Source organism: Calonectris borealis, chromosome 21, assembly GCF_964195595.1.
Source record: "Calonectris borealis chromosome 21, bCalBor7.hap1.2, whole genome shotgun sequence".
Lineage (NCBI taxonomy): Eukaryota > Metazoa > Chordata > Aves > Procellariiformes > Procellariidae > Calonectris > Calonectris borealis.
In genome coordinates, this window is record NC_134332.1 from 13132540 (window position 1) to 13139395 (window position 6856).

At 49.2% G+C, this 6856-nt stretch overlaps 1 long non-coding RNA gene across 1 annotated transcript; it reads left to right on the forward strand.

The window, feature by feature from the left end:
- Positions 1 to 482: 482 nt before the first annotated feature.
- On the forward strand, positions 483 to 5074 carry LOC142091228 (uncharacterized). The gene is made up of 3 exons (XR_012676734.1): positions 483 to 539; positions 4862 to 4914; positions 5009 to 5074. It is a non-coding gene; the product is annotated as an uncharacterized LOC142091228 (long non-coding RNA).
- The last annotated feature ends 1782 nt before the right edge of the window (positions 5075 to 6856 follow it).

A 6856-nucleotide genomic window follows, 5' to 3' on the forward strand; every position in this document is an offset into this window, starting at 1 on the left:
CTTTGAGGCGCATTGTTTGTAGGGTTCTGTATAGTGTTGGTCTGTGCATGTGTGTGTTTGGCTTGGAGCAGCCCTGCCTGGAGGTGTAGAGGCAGGGGGAGGTGGAATAGCCATAAGAGTCAGTGGTTAATATGTTGATATGCCTAGACCGTTGAGGCAAAGGTTGCACAGTCATCTCGGATCGAGTAGCCATCAGCAGGTTGTGTGGACAGCTCTTTCAATGGTGTTTTATGGGGAAGAGCAGAGCCGTGTGGGAGAGGCTGGTCAGGGGTAGTAAAGCAGATTGAATCTCCAAGGTGTTAATGCTTATATGTTTGGGGCTTAAAGGTTGTGGGTTGTTTGGGTGTGGTTTTTTTAACGGCAGGATGTATTGTTGGATTCTTAATGGTATTCCTAAATGGAAAGATGACTTCTGGAATTGTTAAGCTATTGCTCTGCAACTGGGTGACTTCTTCGACGTTATTGCTTTTTCAGATGCAGCGGGACAAGCCACGCACCAAAGGGTGACGTAGGAGAGGCGAGTGGAGCGCCGTAAGAAGGTGGGTTGTTGCATGGTATTAGCGGGACGATGTGACTGGTGGCTGTATGACTACATTATGGTGTGGTTTTCTTTTATTTGAAGGGTGCAAAGGGAGGAGGAATGTGGAATACAGGCACTGGAGCTGACTCGGGCAAGGTGAGTGGTGATTGGTGGGCTTAAGTAGCGGTTATTTTTCAGGTGTCGTACTGCTGGTGAAGTTATAAGCAACCCATGTTGTTTGGGTCTTACAGGTGGTGCACAAACCTTAACATGGCAACTGAAGCTGATGGGGGCTAGGTGGGTGAGCTGTTAAGGTAAAGGAGCGCGAGACGTGTATCGGTGTGGGCAGGCTGCGGTTTTGGGCAGTATCTCAGCATGTGCCTTTTGGCTTGGGTTTCTGCAGGTGCCGCACACAGGCTCGGAGGGGCGACGCTGCTGCATGCTGACGAGGGGTCCGAGAAGGTGGGGTGGTTGTGGGCCGGGTTGGCGTCTAATAGCAAAGTATTGCATGGCAACTCAGTGAAGTGTTTCTCTGTGATCTTGCAGGTGCTGTGCGGGCTGCCTTTGGAATTGGATGAGCATTTGAGGTGAGCTGGGCGGTAGAGAGGAGGAGCGTGGTACTGGTGATTTCTCATAAATGCAATGTTAACTTTGTGTGTCTTGATATCTTAGGTGCCACAAGTAATGGTGGCCGCAGCATCCGACTCTGGAATTGGCGTGGAGCAGGCAAGTTCAATGCCATGGCTCTTGTGAGGATGAGGGTGTTGTGGAAGAGAGCGGCATCTATTGTCATGGTGCTTACTGCTGGTATGCTGTTTTGTAGTTGTTGTTTTTTTTTTTTTTTCTTCAGATACTGAAGAGGAACCTGGTGATTGCAGGAAAATATCAGCTAGCCAATGTGTTTTTTGTCAAGGATGGATTCAGACCCCCAGCCCTCTGAAAGCTAAGTTGAGGGACGATGGCTGGGGAGGGGGCAAGGAGACAAGGTTGGCAAGTGCAGGGAGGTGCATTTAAAGTTTATGTAGGGCAAAGAGCTGTCCAGGAGCAGTCCCCTTTGGGCATTTAAAAGGAGCGGGTTACTCTTCAGCATGAGGCTAGGGCAGGGCAGTTCCAGCCTGTGTCTGTTGTTGTGTAGTTTGTGTGGTCTGTCTTCTGTGTCTTAGGCCTTCCACAGGTCTTGATGTCCTCTTTGTGCTTGAGGAGCACAGCACACGTGTCTGGCGCCATCTCTAGGATCTTGAACGCCTGTACTCATTGGCATAGCGCCAATCAGGCACTTTTTCCTTGTGTTATAAGCTTAAAGCGTGGATTGGTCTTGTGTCTCGGAAAGTTCTGGACGGTCATCTCTTGCAGCATCTTCCCCGGCTGTGTAAGCAGCTCTGCTCTCTAGCTGCCTGTTTTCACGGACTGAGATTTCTTCCCTGCATCCTTACATTCTCAGGTCTTGAGGCCAGGCTTCTTGTGTGTACATCGTCTCTGTTTAGAGAATAACTTCTTGTCATGGGCCATGATGTTCTACTCTTTCTGGGGTTGCCACAGAGCCGCTTCACATCACTGTCATGGTCCCATGCATTGTCTTGCCAAATGGCGTCTTCCATTCAGGTGTTATTCTTCTTGCCGAGAGTTTTCTCTCCTCTTTGAGGCGCATTGTTTTTAGGGTTCCATGTAGCATTGGTCTGTGCATGTGTGTGTGTGTGGCTTGGAGCTGCCCTGCCTGGGGGTGTAGAGTCAGGGGGAGGTGGAATAGCCATAAGAGTCTATGGTTAATACGTTGATATGCCTAGACCGTTGAGGCAACGGTTATACAGTTATCTAGGACTCAGTGGCTGTTGGCAGGCTGTGTGGACAGCTCTTTTGATAATGTTTTATGGGGATGAGCTGAGCCATGTGGGAGGTGCTGTTCAGGGGTAGTGAAGGAAATTGAATCTCAAAGGCGTTAAGGCTTGTATGTGTACGGCTTAATGTTTGATTTCTAAAATTTGTTTAATGGCAGGAAGTATAGTTGGATTCTAGATGGTATTCCTACATGGAAACAAGTCCTCTGCAATTGTTAAGCTATCACTCTGCGTCCCGGTGACTCATTCAATATTGTTTTTGCAGATGCAGAGGGACGAGCAGAGCACTAGAAGAAGGAGGGTTGGTAGGTGTTATTAGAGGGAAGATGCAACTGCTGGCTATATGACTACAATATGGTATTTCTGTTTTTCAATTTGAAGGGGCAAAGCGATGAGCTATGTGGGATATGGGCCGAGCTGAGTCGGCCAAGGTGGGTGGTGATTGGTGGGCTGAAGTAGCGGTTATGTTTCAGGTGTTGTATTGCTGGTGAAGTTGTAAGCAACCCTTGTTGTTTGTGTTTTACAGGTGGTGCGCAAGCTTCAATGTGGCAACCCAAAATGATGGAGGCTGGACAGCTAGTGGCCAAGGTCAATGAGAGGGTGATAGGAAACACTATGGGCAGGCTGCAGTTTTGGGCAGTATCTCAGCATGTGCTTTTTCGCTTGGGTTTTTTAGGTGCTGCACGCAGGCTCGAAGGGGCGATGCTGCCACATGCTGATGAAAGGGCCTGAGAAGGTGAGGCGGTTGTGGGCTGGCTTGGTGTCTAATAGCGAAGTGTTACATGGCAACTCAGTGAAGTGTTTCTCTGTGGCTTTGCAGGTGCTGTGCGGGCCGCCTTTGGAATTGGATAAGCATTTGAGGTGAGCTGGGTAGTAGAGAGGAGGAGCATGGGACTGGTGATTTCTCACAAATGCAATGTTAACTTTGTGTGTCTTGGTATCTTAGGTGTCAGAAGTAATGGTGGCCGCAGCATCTGACTCTGGAATTGGCGAGGAGCATGCAAGTTCAATGCCACGGCTCTTGTGAGGATGAGGGTGTTGTTAAAGAGAGCGGCATCTACTGTTATGATGCTTACTGTTGGTATGCTGTTTTGTAGGTTTTTTTCTTCAGATACTGAAGAGGAACCTGGTGACTGCAGGAAAATATCAGCTAGCCAATGTGTTTTTTGTCAAGGATGGATTCAGACCCCCAGCCCTCTGAAAGCTAAGTTGAGGGACGATGGCTGGGGAGGGAGCAAGGAGACAAGTTTGGCAACTGCAGGAAGGTGCATTTAAAGTTACTTAGGGCAAAGGGGGCTGTCCAGGGACTGTCCCCCTTGAGCAGATAAAGGGAGCAGGTTACTTATCAGCATGATGTTAGTGTGTGCTGGGCAGGGCAGTTCCAGCCTGTGTCTGTTGTTGTGTAGTTAGTGTGGTCTGTCTTCTGTGTCTTTGGCCTTCTGCAGGTCTCTGTCCTCTTTGCGCTCGAGGAGCACAGCACACGCCTCAAGCGCCATCCCTAGGATCTCGAATGCCTGTGCGCGTCGGCGTAGCGCCAATAGGGCGCTTTTTCCTTGCGTTACAAGCTGAAAGCGTGGATCTGTCTCATGTCTCAAAGTTTCCGGATGGTCATCTCTTGCGGCATCCTTCCCGGCTGTGTGAGCAGCTCTGCTCTATAGCCATATGTTTTCATGGACTGGGATTGTTTTCCTGCATCTTTACGTTCTCAGGTCTTGAGGCCAGGCTTCTTGTGTGTACATCCTCTCAGTTTTGAGAGCAACTCCTTGTCATGGCTCATGACGCTCTACTCTCTCTGGGGTTGCCACAGAGCCTCCTCACGTCACCGTCACAGTCCCGCAGGTCTTCTTGCCTGATGATGTCTTCCGTCTGGGTCTCATTCTTCTTGCCAAGATTTTTCTCTCATCTTTGAGGCATGCAGTTTAGTGTTGTGTAGTGTTGGTCTGTGCACATGTGTGGCTTGGAGCAGCCCTGCCCGGGGTTGTAGGGTCAGGTATAGGTGGAATAGCCATAAGAGTCTATAGTTAATATGTTGATGTGCCTAGACCATTGAGGCAACGGTTGTACAGTCATCTAGGACTCAGTAGCTGTTGGCAGGCTGTGTGGACAGCTCTTTTAATGATGTCTTATGGTGATGAGCTGAGCCATGTGGGAATGGCTGTTCAGGGCTAGTGAAGCAGATTGAGTCTCAAAGGTGTTAAGGCTTGTATGTGTAGGGGTAAATGTTTAACTTCTAAATTTTGTTTAATGACAGTATGTACAGTTGGATTCTAGATAGTATTCCTACGTTGAAACAAGTTCTCTGGAATTGTTAAGCTATTGCTCCGCATCTGGGTGACTCATTTAATATTGTTTTTGCAGATGTAGAAGGACGAGCTGTGCAGGGTGATGGTCAAGACGTGAGCGGAGCACTAGAAGAAGGTGGGTTGGTGGGTGGTATTAGACGGAAGATGTGACTGGTGGCTATATGACTACATTATGGTATTTATATCTTTCTTTTAATTTGAAGGTGCAAAGGGAGGAGCAACGTGGGATATGGGCACTGGAGCTGACTCTGGCAAGGTGAGTGGTGATTGGTGGGCTTAAGTAGCGGTTATTTTTCAGGTGTTGTACTGCTGGTGAAGTTACAAGCAACCCATGTTTTTCGGGTCTACAGGTGGTGCACAAACCTTAACACGGCAACCGAAGCTGATGGGGGCTGGGTGGGTGAGCTGTCAAGGTAAAGGAGTGAGAGACACGTATTGGTGTGGGCAGGCTGCAGTTTTGGGCAGTATCTCAGCATGTGCCTTTTTGCTTGGGTTTTTGCAGGTACTTCACGCAGGCTCGTAGAGGCACCACCGCTGTTTGCTGACAAGGGGCCTGAGAAGGTGAGGCAGTTGTGGGTGGGGTTGGTGTCTAATAGCAAAGTATTACATAGCAACTCCGTCATGCTTCTCCGTGATCTTGCAGGCGCTGTGCGGGCTGCCTTTGGAATTGGATGAGAGTTTGAGGTGAGCTGGGTAGCAGAGAGGAGGAGCGTGGGACTGGTGATTTCGTGTCTCTTAGTATCATATGTACCGCAAGTGATGACAGCCCCAGCGTCTGATACTAGAATTGGCGTGGAGCAGGCGAGTGGAATGCCATGGCATATCTGAGATGAGGGATGTTGGAGGAAAGGTTCGTGTTGAGCCATGTGATGCTGACAGACGGCCTTGTTGTGCATGCACTGGTGTTTGTGTTTTGCAGATGAAGAGGAACCTGGCGATTGCAGGATTAATGCAGTGGGCTGACTGGTTTTTCATGTTGAGGATGGATTCAGACTCCTGGCCATCTGAAAGCTAAGTTGAGGCACTGGGGCTGGAGAGGGATCGGCGGGAGGTAGTGGATAAGGCTTAGTAGGCAAGGTTGGCAATTGCATGAAGGGGTTTTAAAGATAGTGTAGGGCAGGGGGCTGTACAGGAACAGTCTGCTTTGGGCAGTTAAAGGGAGCTGGCTACTCTTCACTATGATGCTGGGCAGGGCAGTTCCAGCCTGTGTCTGTTGTTGTGTAGTTTGTGTGGTCTGTCTTCTGTGTCTTAGGCCTTCCTCAGGTCTTGATGTCCTCATTGCTGGTGGCGCTTGAGGGGCACAGGTGCCATCCCTAAGGTCTCGAATGCTTCCACTCATCAGCATAGCACTCGAGAGGCACTTCTTTTCTTGCATTACAAGCTGAAAGCGTGGATCGGTCTTGTGTCTTGAAGTTTCCAGACGGTCATCTTTTGCGGCATCCTTCCCGGCTGCGTGAGCAGCTCTTCTCTCTAGCCGTCCGTTTTCATGGACTGGGATTTCTTCCCTGCATCCTTAGGCTCTTAGGTCTTGGCCAGGCTTCTTGCTTGTACATCCTCTCAGTTTTGAGAGTATCTTCTTGTCACGGGCCGTGAGGTTCTGCTCCTTTTTCTGGGGTTGCCCCAGAGCCTTCTCATGTCACCGTTATGGTCCCACAGGTCGTCTTGCCTGACAGCGTCTTCTATCTGGGTGTCGTTCTTCTTGCCGAGAGTTTTCTCTCCTCTTTGAGGTGCGTTTTTTGTAGGGTTCCATGTAGTGTCAGTCTGTGCGTGTGTGTGTTTGGCTTGGAGCTGCCCTGCCTGGGGGTGTAGAGTCAGGAGTAGGTGGAATAGCTGTAAGAGTCTATGGTTAATACGTTGATATGCCTAGACCGTTGAGGCAAAGGTTGCACAGTCATCTCGGATCGAGTAGCCATCAGCAGGTTGTGTGGACAGCTCTTTCAATGGTGTTTCATGGGGAGGAGCAGAGCCTGTGGGAGGGGCTGGTCAGGGGTAGTAAAGCAGATTGAATCTCCAAGGTGTTAATGCTTATATGTTTGGGCCTTAAAGGTTGTGGGTTGTTTGGGTGTGGTTTTTTTTTAACGGCAGGATGTATTGTTGGATTCTTAATGGTATTCCTAAATGGAAAGATGACTTCTGGAATTGTTAAGCTATTGCTCTGCAACTGGGTGACTTCTTCGTTATTGCTTTTTCAGATGCAG